Source organism: Jatropha curcas, chromosome 5, assembly GCF_041381405.1.
Source record: "Jatropha curcas cultivar XTBG-Jc1 chromosome 5, XTBG_Jcur_1.0, whole genome shotgun sequence".
In the NCBI taxonomy this organism is placed as follows: domain Eukaryota; kingdom Viridiplantae; phylum Streptophyta; class Magnoliopsida; order Malpighiales; family Euphorbiaceae; genus Jatropha; species Jatropha curcas.
In genome coordinates, this window is record NC_143155.1 from 3,314,438 (window position 1) to 3,330,352 (window position 15,915).

The 15,915-nt window shown below is 31.2% G+C and overlaps 1 non-coding gene and 1 pseudogene across 1 annotated transcript; both read left to right on the forward strand.

Annotated features, from left to right (window-relative positions):
• Positions 1-1,037: 1,037 nt before the first annotated feature.
• Positions 1,038-1,119, forward strand: TRNAS-AGA (transfer RNA serine (anticodon AGA)). Its single transcript has one exon. It is a non-coding gene; the product is annotated as a tRNA-Ser (tRNA).
• Positions 1,120-6,821: 5,702 nt separating this feature from the next.
• On the forward strand, positions 6,822-8,334 carry LOC149496080 (uncharacterized; annotated as a pseudogene).
• Positions 8,335-15,915: the final 7,581 nt, after the last annotated feature.

Sequence of the window (15,915 nt, forward strand, 5' to 3'; positions counted from 1 at the left end):
AATTAGAGATTAATAGAATAGTATCCTACCCATTTTATTATTTTTTATATATATAAAATATATTATCCTTTTTAATTTCTAAACGGTCAAACTTATTTGAGATATTAGAGTAAAACTAATTTTCATTTCATTATTTGGAATATCAATCTTTTTATTACCATCTACTTTTTAGATTCTGTTTCTCCATAATTTGTTTGACATGAAATCAACAAAATAAGCGAAATAGATCAACTCATGCAAGAAGTAGGAGGATCTTCAACATAAACAGTTTCATTATATAAATCTTTCAACTACTCTAAAAAATTGATGTTTGTCTTTAATTTCTCTACTCTATTTATGATCAATACATCAATCTTGGTCTTATTGAATTCTTTCTGTTTTTTTCACAATACATTAATCTTGATCACTAATTGCACCTTTACTATTTTGCTTATCACAAGGTTTTTTGTGACAATCAGAAACTATTTATTTCTTCAAAATAAAATTTAGAAAAGTACAATATCAGATCTTGAACATTTTATTAAATACTTTGTCGTAAATTGATTTATTTTGAGTTCTAATATTCTCCGTGAAGTTTGTAGCGTCAATCTAGCTCATTTAACTAATAAATCAACTTTAAATCCAAATCCAAGTTCAAGATTAATTTAATAAAAGAAATAAGTCAAAGCTCAGCGTGGTTAATTTTGCAGCTTTAATAATCACGATAACAAGATTTAATTAATAACCAGTTTGGTGAGCCAATGGGAATACTACTCCTATTGTGTAGCCTACAATATTATTTCGGTCTATAAAAGCCTCTATTGAATTTAAAAAATATCATTTTACTTTTTGAATCACCTTTGTTTTTCTTTATTCACATTCCATAATTCCATTTTGAACCTATCTCACATCATTATTTCAATAAAGATTTACTTGGAAACATTTTAAAATTATATAACATAGGAAAATCCCAATATTCATACAAGGGCATTAGGAGCTCTGAGGGGAAAGGAAAATGCACAATATATTATATATTTTGAGCTATGCTAACAAATCAAGTGGGCGTGCCGGAGTGGTTATCGGGCATGACTAGAAATCATGTGGGCTCTGCCCGCGCAGGTTCGAATCCTGCCGCCCACGTTTTTAAAAATAATAATTTTTTTTGTACTTGTATGCATTTTGGCAAGAAAGATGATTGACTGGGAATATTGGATCTGCTCTTTTTTCTTTCTTCTTCTTGTGTTTTTTTTTTTTTTTTTTAAATTTTTGAGTTAGCTCTTTTTTCTTTTTAAACTCTCTTCGTCCCCACGAGTATAGGCTCATTTCACGCAAATTAAAAGTATTAATTAATATTTTTTGAATGATAAATTTTGTTCATATTTTTCCTAACAAAATTAAATAATAAATATCTAAAATAAGAAATAAATATGTTGTCTGATTAGTCTTTCTGTCTTTTATAAAAGATGTAGGACGTCAGAAATCACGGGTTCAAATCCTCTCTACCATAAAAAGTTATTACTAACTTGATGACTATTATGTAAAGGGGAGTTGCCTCCTGTTGTGTGATCCAAAATATTATTATTCTGGTCTATTGAGCCTTCCATGTGTAAAAAAAAAAAGAAACAAACACATTCAATAAATGTTCTTAAATACCAATAATTTTTTAAAATACCATTAATTTTAATTCTCAAAAAAAAAAAAACACAATAATTAATAAAATTACAAAAACAATTTATAAGTACAAGATATTTATGACAATTTGATTTTCTTTCGTACTCATATTTTTTGTCTATAAAACTTGAATAAAAATTAATAGTCATAAATATAGAAATTGAAAAAAAATCATAACAATTTACAAAGTTTAATTTTATTATATAGAATTATAAAATATTCCCTCAACGATAAAAACAATAATAGTTATTTTTATAAAAAATGATGATTTTCTAATGAAAATAAACAATAGTAATTATAATAAAATTAAATTAAATCAACTTATGTGAGTGGACACAAGTTAAAAAGTAAATACATGAAATGATGGTTAAACTTTAAGACTATGAAATGATGGTTAAACTTTAAGACTATAATATTTTATGTATAAAGACAAAGTAAAATTCAAAAAATTTGAAAGTGAAAGTTGAATAACAATTGATAACGAATATAGCATATAGAATAATATTAATATCAAATTAAAATTAATATATCAACGATTCAGAATAATAATTCTATTAATAATGGAAAGTTAATAAACCTTGAATACATAAAAAGTGTGTGCGTGTGTAGGCGATCTCTTGGTTTTTGATATGTGAAAATACGATCTTAGGTGCTCCATTTTATTTTTCAATTAAGGCCGAAACTTAAACCCGCATACTCCAGAGATAACTGTCCATACATTAATAAGGGATGTACTCGAACTACCGGATCCTATGAGTGAATAAAAATTTAAATAATTGGATCTCACATGAATCGCGCTATTTATCCTCTTAGGGAGAAGTTTGATTTCAAACTCCGATTTGAATATGAGAAGTACGCCATGCTAATATGTCTTGGATGATCCATATCTCAGGGTTAGGCGCTGATGAGCATATTGAACTATCCATGTGGCTCGGAGCAGGGGGTGGCGCCATAGTATGTGTTGTGGAGTCAATTGACCTATTCAATTTTTTAAAAAAAATTTATAAAACAGGATTAAATTGATAAAAAATAAAAATATATATTAAATGAAAAATTTTAGAATTTTAATGCAAATTGCTCAACTAAAAATCAAAATAAATAAATGACTCCACTGAAAAATATTTCTAACTCTGCCATTAGTTGAGAGCTCTCACAGTCCAGACACAACGATGCAATTGTCAAGGGCACACTCTACCACTAGGGGTGGCCACGGTTCCGGAACCGAACCGAAAATTAATGGTTTCGGTTACGGTTTGGAACCGAACGGTTTCTGTTTGGTTCTGGTTCCTCAATGGTTCAAAAATCGACGGTTCGGGCCGGTTTCAGACCGATTCTGGCCGGTTTTGGATGGTTCCGACCGGTTTCAGATAGAACTAGAACCGTCGGTTCCGACTGGAGCTAGAACCGCCGGTTCACGGTTCCAAAACTAGTGGAACCGGAACCGAACCAATTTGAATCGATTTTATTTTGGTTCAGACCAGTTCCGGTTCTCACCAATTTCGGTTCCCACCGGTTCAAAACCGATGGTTCTGGTTTCAAAAATCGGATTTTGGCCACCCCTATCTACCACTAAGCTAATAGCTGCCGGGCCCGCTATGCCAAAAGTGAGAGAAACCCATCCCAATTCGAGATTCTATTAAATGTTGTACTTTATTAAATCTATAATTATTTTGTACACTATTAAGATTTTTTATTTTCTTTCAGTAATTTTTTATTTTTAGTTTTTACCCAGTAAAATTTAAATTTAAATACAAAACTAATATAACTAATCAAATGAAATTACCATTAAAATCTTTTGTCAATCTATGAAATTTTTCCTTTAATTCTCACTTTTATTTATATTAGTCTTTATATGACATGCGTTATACATTGCCTATACTCGTTATTTGTACTCGTTTTAATTTTTATGTTATTGTTCACTTTTAGTTGCCACTTTTAATGACTTATTATTTATACTTGTTTTTATTTTTAATATTAAATATTGATTATAATTTTTATCTTATACTATTTACATTTTATAGTGTTAAACAAAACTCCATACAAAGTTAATGCTAATATAACGGTCAATTAATAAAATAGCAGTATGTATATATACACACATTTCAGTTTAATTTATATCATCATTTATCTAAAATTTAGTATAATTATATAGTATAATTCTATAATATCATCCTAATAAATAAGTTTCCATATCTATAGACATATAGATATAATAATAAAATATTATTTATATTTTAAAATTAAAATTTTCAACTATTGGTCATCGCACACACATATGTTCATTTTTTACAAAAATTAATTTTAAATTAAAAATTTGAAATTTGAAAGGCTTAATTATATATGTGTATTCTACTACTTGAAAATTTATTTTTAAAAAATATATCCAATCAAATTATACCAACACAAAGAAAAAGAATATTGTGAAAAATATACTATTTTGTTTTTCTATCTCTCTCATAAATAAATATTTTAAATTTTAAATTATAAGAAAAACGGAATCGTATATTTAAAAAATAATTTTGAAAAGTAAAATATAAAAATTTTTAGATGTCTGATTATCATATTTATTATTAAAAAATAAATTAAAAAAGATAAATTTTAAATTTTAAATGCTTAATTATCTATTTATATTTATTTAAAAAAATTTAATAAATTATATCCAATCAACTAATAAAATATAATTTTCTAATTGATTATAACTAAAGTTATTTTAGAATATTTAAACTTCATTAAAAGCAATATCGAAAATTTTATTATTCTCGTGTTCTTATATTTATATATAATATAGATCATATATATAAAAAGTGTGAAAACAAGTTTATCTTGTGGAATGGAGACATCTTATTTTTTATTTTTTATTTTTTGGAAGGTGATTAGGAATATTGGAATCATTTTTATATCCCCAAGTTTTGGATAAACTACACGAAGGAGGAGGTTGCTTGTATTTCCCTAACCAAACACCACCTTCCAATATCTAATCACGTGGAAAAATGACCCATATTAGCAAAGCTTTTTGCCATACAACTTTTTAAGGTAATGTTTAACATTTTGATCGGTTAAAATATTAAACGCTTTTTTTTATATTATTCGATATCATGATGTTTGAATTAGTTTTTAGAGATTAAAATAGTATTTTGTGAAAAGTTAACCTATATAATATTTAGCTTTAACGTTTCATGAAAAACTACTTAAACAGTTAACAGCTACTAAAATAACTTACAACTACCAAAATAATTAATTTCACCGAATAACTCTATCTCAAATGCAAGTGAGCCGCCAAGCCAATCAAGGAGTTTCGTATTAGGCTTTACGTTAATGATTGGATGATTCTTATCAAATTAATCCAATAATTGTATTAACTGTTGTTTCAAAGTGGAATCTTGTTACAGTTTGGAAACCCCACTTCAAATATTAGTTACATTTATCAAAAATATGATTTGGAAGAACTTTATTCCAAAGAATAAGTTCTTTGATGATTGAATTTATCACTCTAAAATACATTTTCAAATAAAAAGAAAATATCTTGTTATTGAATGACAAATCAAGTATAGTCTAGTTAGTTTACCATTTATACTGGTAGTGAGAAGTTTTAAGTTCGAGTTCTTTTGACCATCAGAGTTTGGCTATCCAATTAAGCGTGTTTAATTAGTCTTCCACTTATATAAATAGTGATAGATCTTAAATTCGAATTTTTTTAACCGTAAAATTTCCACCCGCCGTCATGAAGACTACAACGTTCATTCGATAGAGGAAAAAGAAAAAGAAATATAATTTATGAATTCTTTTATTTTTCTAATTATTAAAAAATTCAAAAAAAAAAAAAAAAAAGGGGAGAAAGTGCAATTGCTTGGCCTTTATGAATTAGGTAGATCTGGATTTGAATGGCATGTTGGTATAGGAAGAAAGTATTTATAGTTTGACAAATGAAGGAGAAATTCTTATATAAATTCAGTCTAACACGTCATCTATGTACCCATTTAATGAAATAAAGTCAAATCAGCAGTTTATTTTTTCTAATTTACTATTTTTTCACGTTTCCCTTTTAGTTAGAGATAGAAAACATTGGTTTAAAAGCTACTAACGTGAGACGATAAAAAAAAATATAGCTGCTGATTTGACATTATTTTATTAGTTGGGTACATAGATGACATGAGAGGGTGAGTCTACCTAAAAGTTTATCCAATTGAAGGCAATCATCCACATCAAAGGGATGTTGAGTGGAAAAACAAACCTTATCTAATTATCTTGTTTTGGATCAATCAAGACCGTAGATTTCTTGAAATCTCTATCTCCCCCTTAAAATCTTCAAGTTGGATATGCATATGGTTCTAGAACTTTTACTTCAATTTTAAGGAATAGTGAAATAAAAATTGACTTAATGGTTCTAGAATTGTAGTTTTGAACGCAAGCATCACCTTTTTAGATTGTTTTTGTTATTTCATTTTTTTCAATTTTTTAGTTTTGTAACATAAATAAATAATAAAAAAATATTTTTTTGGCTTGCGGTTCTAATCAGAATTGGGTAAATTTTAATTCTAAAAAATAAGAATCGAGATCAATTGTAGCATATGGTTTGAATTTCAATTGGAAATAAAAAATTATTGACTACAGTTCCTTTCCGACTAACCAATTCGATTCCAATTTAAAATCAATCCATGGTTATGCTTGCTTAGAATTAATATTCAATAAAGTTACTTTTAGGAAGCACCATTAATTGGTTAGGAAATGATGATGAGAATAAAATTAAAACAAGGAAAAAAAAAAAAAATGAAACTTCTTACTTTTAGAGATTTGGGGTAATTTGAGTTGTTGAAGTTTATGTGACTCTACAAAACAAAGGACGTTGCAAAATTGCAATTATCCATTACAGGACACACGTCACTCATTGGCTTGTCCAATTAGGATGACACGTGGAAGCCACGTTGCACTTATCCATTTGCATTTCTTGAGAAAAAGATGATGATCATGGTGGTGGTGGTGGAAGTAGGATATTATATTTTGCAAGAGAGAAGAAGAGAATGTGAGAATTGCAGAAGAAAAAAAAAAAAAAAAATCCCATGTCAGATTTCCTTAAAAAAAAAAAAAAAAAAGAAGGATATATTAATTACAAAAATAAAATAAAAGAGTGAGCTTTCTTTCTTTTTTCCTTTTTTCTTGTTGATGATAGGCAAATGGGCGGCACTGGTGTAGTCTGTAGAGCTATATATATATATATATATATATATATATATATATATATATAACATAATTGATTATTTAGATTTCTTCCTTCTTCTGTTTTATAAACTTGTAGTGTTTCTTGGAGACTGGTTGTTAGTGTAGTTGGTTAGTTAGTCAAGGTACAGAAAAGGCAACATTATTGGACTCTAAGAAGGAAATTCTTCTTCTTCTTCTTCTTCTTTCACAGCTGATCTTTTTGGCACAAAAGAGGCCCCACCAACTTCTTCAACTGGAATCTTTGCTTCTATCTTTCCACCTCCATCTATGGTGTAGTTAGAGCATTTACTTACATTATGAAACTTAAATTTCTTGTCAGGCTTTCGATATGTTTTTGCTCGTTGAGTGTACAGTTTTATAATTTGGAATATGGGGAGGGAAGGGAAGGTTTATACAGTTTTATAACTTGGAAGTTGCTCGGTTCGGGTACTTAAAAAAATAGGATATATTGTTAAAAGGATAAATGAGGTTAAAATGTTAAAATATTAATAATGACATTTTTTTTCTCCCCTAATTTTGTCCTTTCGAGACAAAGAAAAATGAATTTATTTTCTTTCCTTCGTCGTTATCCAAATCCAAACACAAGGGTGTAAAATAACTATGAAAATAAAATTAACAATTTCTCATTATTTTCCTCCCTCTCCTTTCCGAACAAAGTGTAGGTGTTCGACCACGAGATTATTAGACGAATGATAATTTACATCTGAACTTTGTTCTTGATTGTTCGGGTTTTACGAAAGCAGTGCTCTGGAAATCATGGTTGGAACACAAAACAAGGAGCTCCAGGTTAGTGATATTAGCCCTGTTCTATATCGTTATATAGTCAAGAACTTGAAAGAAGTATGATTTCCATTTCCCTGCATTTTCTTGAATTGATCATCACTTGTTTATAGTGAAATGCTAAATATTTATCAAAATTTATGCATTGAGCAAAAAGCTTGGAGAAAACTGCTTATATATTTTGAATTTTATTTAACAATACAGCTATGACTAGTGAGGCTGCAAACCATAACATGCATAATAAGGACAGAAACTCAATTTTATGGAAGAAAGAGCAGAACCATATCATCTAAATTCAATATCACTTTACTACGGTGGGCAAGATAATTATTCTCAGCATCCAAATGGTCATAATATTTCCGGATCGTATCCCTAGTAAGCCTTGAATAGTAGATAGCCTGTGTTATTATCAGCACACCAATAATTTAGATTATGCATCAAGCAAATCTACTAATGTGCTTTGTGAATGGATTAGTTCAAGAAAGTTGGAGGAGAAGATGATCCTAATGGAAACAATTCAGATGGTGCTTCTAGAGGAAATTGGTGGCAAGGTAAATGTCATAAATGAAGCTCCAAATAGATATTCAAGCTCCTCTTCTAGCTATAGCCTATAGCGATAAGCTCGGGATTTTGATTTGATTTTTCCGCAGGTACACATTATTATTATTAGGACCTCGCTTCCCTTGGCATATGATTCTCCATCTATTTTCAAGGTATACAATAATAAAGAGTCTAATTTACCGGAACTATAACAATCTATGAATATTGCAATAGCAGGGTAGACAAGTTGTAAAGAAAAAAGGAAAAGAAATATTAAAAAGAAAAAAAGTTGAACACTGTTGCGGAATTTAGCGTGGTAATGGATAAATATTTAGTTTCGATAATTGATGATAAAATGAGAAGTAAAATAATAAATGGAAGAGACACAAGATTTACGTGGAAACCCTCCAATGTAGAGGGAAAAAACCACGGGGCGAGAGAGAAGTAAATGCACTATGAAAAATATGGAGATACAAGTGATTTTACACCCACACAAAATACACTCAAGATAACACCTCACTACACTCAATGAATATGGTAAGAGTGTGTATAAATGAAAAAGGTGGTATATGAAAAGAGTGGATAGTTTTAGAGAAATGCTCTTGGAGGATTTCTCTCTTGGATGAATTTCACTTAGTTGGATGATATAAATTTGCTCCAAGCAAGGTTGCCTTATATAGAGGTGTATCACCATGTGAACAAATTTCAAGTCTTCCTTCCATTGTTGAAGATGTGCCATCCTAGTCCAAGTTAGCTCACCAACATTGCCAACCAACATTGAATTTTCTTAGCCACCAAAAGACTAGTAGTGTGAAACATTGAAGCCACCAAAAAACTAGTAATGTGAACCAACATTGAAGCCACCAAAAGACTAGTAGAAGACATGAAAAACATGTTTCTTAGCCACCAAAGGACTAGTAGTGTGAATCTTAGAATTATAAGGCAATTTTAACAATCTCCACCTTGACTTAAATTCTAAGATGATCTCCTTATAAATGATGTGCATATTCCTTTCTCGCCATGCCCCAAAGGGCCTTTAGAATTTGTGAACACCGATCAAGTCCAAGCAATGCTTGAACTTGAGATTTGGAACTGGTTTCGTGAGCATATCCGCAGGATTATGAGTTGTAGCATTTTCTTCACGATGATCTTCCCATCTGCCACAACATCCCGAATAAAATACTGCCTCACATCAATGTGCTTGGTCCTTTCATGATACATCTGATTTTTAGTTAAATGAATAGCACTTTGACTATCACAAAATACAGTAACAAACATCTTGGGTTAAACCAAGATCAGTAACCAAACCTCTTAACCAGATTGCTTCTTTGACTCCTTCCGTGATTGCAATATATTCTGCCTCCGTAGTTGACAGTGCCACAATGGACTGGAGGCTAGCTTTCCAGCTAATGGCAGAATTGCATAAAGTAAATACATAACCTGACAAAGACCTTCTCTTATCAAGATCACCTGCATAATCAGAGTCAACATATCCAACAATAATATTCGGTGTCACCTTATTCCTATCAAAAACCAATCCAGTGTCCACAGAACCTTTCAAGTAGCGAAATATCCATTTAACTGCTTGCCAATGTTCTTTACCTGGATACTCATATACCTGCTCACAACACTAACTGCCTGTGCAAGATCAGGTCTAGTACATACCATAGCATACATAAGACTACCAACTGCACTAGAATAGGGCACATGTGACAATTGCTCTTTCTCTTCATTAGACTGAGGGCAGAAATCAGATGATAATTTAAAATGAGCTGCAAGAGGAGTACTCACAGGTTTTGAGTTATTCATGTTGAATCTCTCAAGAACCTTCTCAATGTAATTTCTTTGAGATAATACAATTTTCCAGCTGATCGGTTCTCTATGAATCTCCATACCAAGAATTTTCTTTGCAGCACCAAGATCTTTCATCTCAAATTCACTGCTCAACTGATCTTTCAATTCTTTGATTAGTGACTTATCACGAGCAGCAATTAGCATGTCATCAACATATAACAATAAGTAGACAAAAGATCCATCTGAAAACTTCTTGTGATAAACACAATTATCATACTGACTACGACAATACCCATGTTCAACCATAAAGGAATCAAACCTTTTGTACCACTGTCTAGGGGACTGTTTTAGTCCATAAAGAGACTTCTTCAAGTGACAAACGTAGTCTTCTTTTCCAGGAACAACAAATCCTTCTGGTTGTTGCTATAAATCTGCTCCTCGAGCTCTCCATGTAAGAAAGCAGTCTTGACATCAAGTTGTTCTAATTCAAGATCCTGCAAGGCAACAAGGGCAAGAAGTACACGTATAGAAGTGTGACGAACAACAGGAGAAAACACTTCATTAAAGTCTACACCATGTTTTTGAGTGTAGCCTTTAGCAACTAAACGTGCTTTATATCTTGCATCTTCAACTCCGGGATTGCCTTCTTTCTTCTTATAGGCCCATTTACAGCCTACAACTCTTTGGCCTTTTGGCAATTTCACCAACTGCCAAGTATCATTCTTGTGCAGAGATTCAATTTCGTCTTGCATCGCAACTTGCCACTCAGAAGAATTAGGACATAAGATTGCTTCAGAGTATGTGTGGGTTCTCCACCTTCAACTGTATCCTCTGCAACGGCAAGAGCATAAGCAACCAAATTCCCTTCATTATATCTTTCAGGGCCGTTTGATTTCTCTCCTGGGTCTATCTCTAGCAATAGAATAGTCTTCATGATGATCTGGTTCAGTGGAATCAGGAACCTCCGATGTGGATCGGAGATGAGGAAATATTCTCTTTGCTAGGAGTTGGTATTTCAGCTCCACCCTTCTCGTCGGTTTTTCTTCGAATCACCTGACCAAACTTCCTCTGGAATCTTGAAGTCGAGTGATGTGTGTGGGGAACGATTCACCAAATAACATGCGGTAGATGCAGCTTCGGCCCAAAATTCTTTAGGCAAGACAGCATTAGAGGCATGCAACGAACTCTCTCATTAGTGTCCTGTTCATCCGTTCTGCAACTCCATTTTGTTGAGGCGTACCGACAACTGTACGGTGTCTCACAATGCCTTCATTTTCGCAGAATGCGTTGACATCACCTCCACAAAATTCTAGACCATTATCGGTCCTGAGTCGCTTGACCTTCTTCCCTGTCTGGTTTTCCATCAAAATCTTCCACTTCTTAAAAGGTGGAAAAAACTTCATCTTTGTGCTTTAAAAAATAAGCCCAGACTTTACGAGAAAAATCATCAATGATGGTCAGCATGTAACGATGTCCTCCTTTTGAAGGAACACGTGAGGGTCCCCAAAGATCTGAATGAATATAGTCAAGAGTACCTTTGGTTCTATGAATTCCGGTACCGAAAGTTAATCTTTTCTGTTTACCGAGAATGCAATGTTCACAGAACTCCAACCTACCGGTATTCTGACCGCACAAAAGACCTTCTTGCTCAGGATGGTCATTCCTTTTTCACTCATATGGCCAAGTCGCATATGCCATAATTTTGTGACGTCTGAATCTGACATAGATAATGATACAGCAGCAGAACTTGTAACAGTAGATCCCTGCAACACATACAAGCTTCCAGATCTGTTAGCTTTCATTAAAATAAGGCACCTTTAGAGACCTTTAGAACTCCACCTTCAGCTGCATATTTACACCCAAGGGACTCCAGGGTGCCAAGAGAGATAAGGTTCCGTTTCAAGTCGGGAACATGTCTAACACCGGTTAAAGTTCTAATCATGCCATCATGCATTTTAATTCTAATTGTTCCTTTTCCAACAACTTTACACTGAGCATTATTCCCCATTAAGACAATACCACAATCAACAGATTCATAAGTGGTAAACCAATCTTTATGGGGACACATGTGATAGGAACAAGCAGAATCTAGAATCCACTCCGTTTTAGATCTAGTTCCAAAATCAGTAACAGACAAAACTTCACCTTCAGACTCTTTTTGAGCAATACTTGCTTCAGCTGAATTTTCTGAATTTTCTGATTATTGTTTTCGCCCTTTTGCTGCTTATTTTTCAACTTAAACATTCTGAAATTACATGTCCCTTTTTCTTGCAATAGCGACAAAATTTCTTATTATCTCGGCCTCTAGACTTTGATCTGGATTTACTTCTACTGCTACTACTGTGATCCATAGTTCTCCCCCTAACAATTAACCCTTCAGCTTCATCCTTTGAATTATTCTCATAGTCATATTTTTCTTTTGACAAGAGATTTTGTTTGACATCATCAAAGGTTAGGGTCTCATTACCACCGTATAACATAATATCTTTAAAGTTACGGTAAGATCGGGGGAGTGAGCAAACTAACAAAACAGCTTTATCTTCATCATTAATTTCAACATCTAAATTTTCCAAATCAACTATGATGGAATTAAACTCATCAAGGTGAGTTTGAATGGGTGTACCTTCGACCATCTTAATGGTATAGAGGCGCTCCTTGAGACGAATAATGTTGGCAAGACTCTTCGTCATATACAATGACTCCAACTTAAGCCATAAACCTGCAGCTGTATCCTCCTTGATAACCTCTCGCAGAACTTCTTTGGATAAACAAAGTTGGATTGCTGACAAGGCTTTTTCATCTAACTCTTCCCAATCTTCATCCGACATGGTGTTCGGCTTTTTCGCCTTTCCTGCAAGGGCCTTTTTCAACCGATGCTGGGTGAGAACGGCCATCATCTGAACTCGCCAAATGCCAAAACTGATTTTTCCATCAAACTTCTCAACATCAAATTTCATGACAGAAGCCATGTTGTGAAATCCAAATAAATTACAACGCTCTGATACCAGTTTGTTGCGGAATTTAGCGTGGTAATGGATAAATATTTAGTTTCGATAATTGATGATAAAATGAGAAGTAAAATAATAAATGGAAGAGACACAAGATTTACGTGGAAACCCTCCAATGTAGAGGGAAAAAACCACGGGGCGAGAGAGAGAAGTAAATGCACTATGAAAAATATGGAGATACAAGTGATTTTACACCCACACAAAATACACTCAAGATAACACCTCACTACACTCAATGAATATGGTAAGAGTGTGTATAAATGAAAAAGGTGGTATATGAAGAGAGTGGATAGTTTTAGAGAAATGCTCTTGGAGGATTTCTCTCTTGGATGAATTTCACTTGTTGGATGATATAAATTTGCTCCAAGCAAGGTTGCCTTATATAGAGGTGTATCACCATGTGAACAAATTTCAAGTCTTCCTTCCATTGTTGAAGATGTGCCATCCTAGTCCAAGTTAGCTCACCAACATTGCCAACCAACATTGAATTTTCTTAGCCACCAAAAGACTAGTAGTGTGAAACATTGAAGCCACCAAAAAACTAGTAATGTGAACCAACATTGAAGCCACCAAAAGACTAGTAGAAGACATGAAAACATGTTTCTTAGCCACCAAAGGACTAGTAGTGTGAATCTTAGAATTATAAGGCAATTTTAACAAACACGTATCTAATATTTTTCAATGCCTTCATAAGTAATGTATGCCCTTTGAATGATATCATTTTATTACAAATATAATTTTATTTTACTTATAGTTTTTTACTACAAAAATTGAACACATATCTAATATTTATTAAAAATTTCTTAATATCTCCTTAAGCAATGTATGCACTTGGAAAGATTTTGTATCTTTTTTTCATGACGCAGGATAAACCAGTTTGGTATCTCTTAAGGCTCATATTCTTGAAATCACGAGTAGAGTTTTTATGTTAAAATTTAAAAATTTTAAAAAAAAATTATCCATTAAATTTAAATGATAGAGATAAATTTTAGTTTGAAAGAAAATTAAAAGATTTAACGCTGTCTAGAAATTTAAACTAGTTTTTCAAAATTCACCCATATAAACATTTTAAGAAAATTTTTATATTGGGATGATTGAGTTGGTAATTGATTAAAAGAGCTGAAATATTAACTAATTCTTTTTTATTAAATGAAGTCTCTGATTGTGTTTGTGATGAAGGGTGAAGAAAAAAAAGTTAACGTTTAGTTATCACTATTAAAAAAACCCGAGGAGAAAAGATCAATTATTAGTTATTAGTATAATTTTTTCAATAAGTATGTAGAAGCAATTGCATCCTAATCATTTTAATATGTTCATATACATATGTAGAAAATTATAAATTTTCCAAATAATGAAAATTAATTTTCATCCAATACCTCAATTTTTTTTCTATGTAAAGATATTTCAATTCATTGGAATTTATTATGAGATGTTGGACAAATTGGAGAGGACAATGTATTTTTAATATCAATAATAACCAAAAGAGGAGATAATTTTTTATTTTTTTTGAGAATAGATAGACTATTCTATTATTTCCTAATTTTTGCATTAACACATGTAAATTAAAGCCAATATTTATAGGTGAGTTTGTCATTTATAACATACATTTGGATAAAATAAATTTAGCATGAATGCATTACAAATTAGTTCCAACATAGAATTTGTGATTTTTATTACTCACAATCTATAACCTACTAAATTTTAACAAAATAATTATATATATGTATGTATGTATGTATGTGTGAATGGGAAGATATTGAGATTGCCTAAAATACTCTTATTGAATTTGTAGATTGACAGAAATATTTTGAAGATTTTAATTTGATTGATTGAAAAAATAAAAATTTAATTTTTATATTAGACTATATTAATCTTCTATTTAAATCTAAATTTCATTGGAAAAAAAATATTTATATGTTATAAATTTTATTGTTAGGAATCTCACATTGAGTGCACATCAAATCCACAAAGGACATATAAGGGTGACAAGCTAGACAGCTAATTGTTTAATACTATCATTTTAGCATTAGTTGGCTCAAACCTAAGTAAGCCCACATTACACATTTTTACCTTATGGATTCTAACATTTTATTCAATTTACCTCTACCCTTTCAATTTATAATTTTATTAAATTGCTATTTATAATAGACTATATAGTAATCTAAATACATGTAACTGTTATAAATTTAAAATTAATATACAAATACTAAAAATATGTTATTAAAAAAATATAATATCAAGTGAAACTGATAATTATCATTAATTTGTGTATTTTAAAATAGTTAGTTCACAGTACACCAAAATGCCGAAAAAGAATCGGACAAAAATCAAGCTCAAATTTATAATATTAGGCATTTTTCCTTGCTATGTAAAAGACGTTTTACCTTCTTTAGCTGCTGTAAAACGTACAAAATAGACTTTTGCTTATGTAATTAAGTCATGTGCTAATATCAAGGAATTAGGTTTTGGTGGGCAGGTCGATTGTTAGTAGAACATGGATTTGGATATATAAGGATGAGAAAATAGTGTCCTTACCGTTATTAGTCGTGTGAAAATGAAATTCTGCAAATTTACTTGCCATTTTGATCAATTTACTATTAAGTTGCTTCTGAGTAAAATTACTTAACCGCTATTAGGCTTTGTGCATTTGGCTATTGGTTATGGCATCAACTATTCTTTTATGAATTTTGAAAAGTTGGTAGAATTCAATTGTTTTTATGTTTTTATGTGTTTGGTTTGAAAAGAGTTTAAAAATTAATTTAGAAATTTAACTCATTCGGATTGACTATAACTAAACTCAAATTCTATTAAAATTACAAGTTAGAGATGAATTTCAGAACATTAACATAATAATATTTGTAGGACTAAAATGCCCATAGACAGCCTATGTTTGCTTTTAAAATTTTTTATACACCATTTCTTCCTC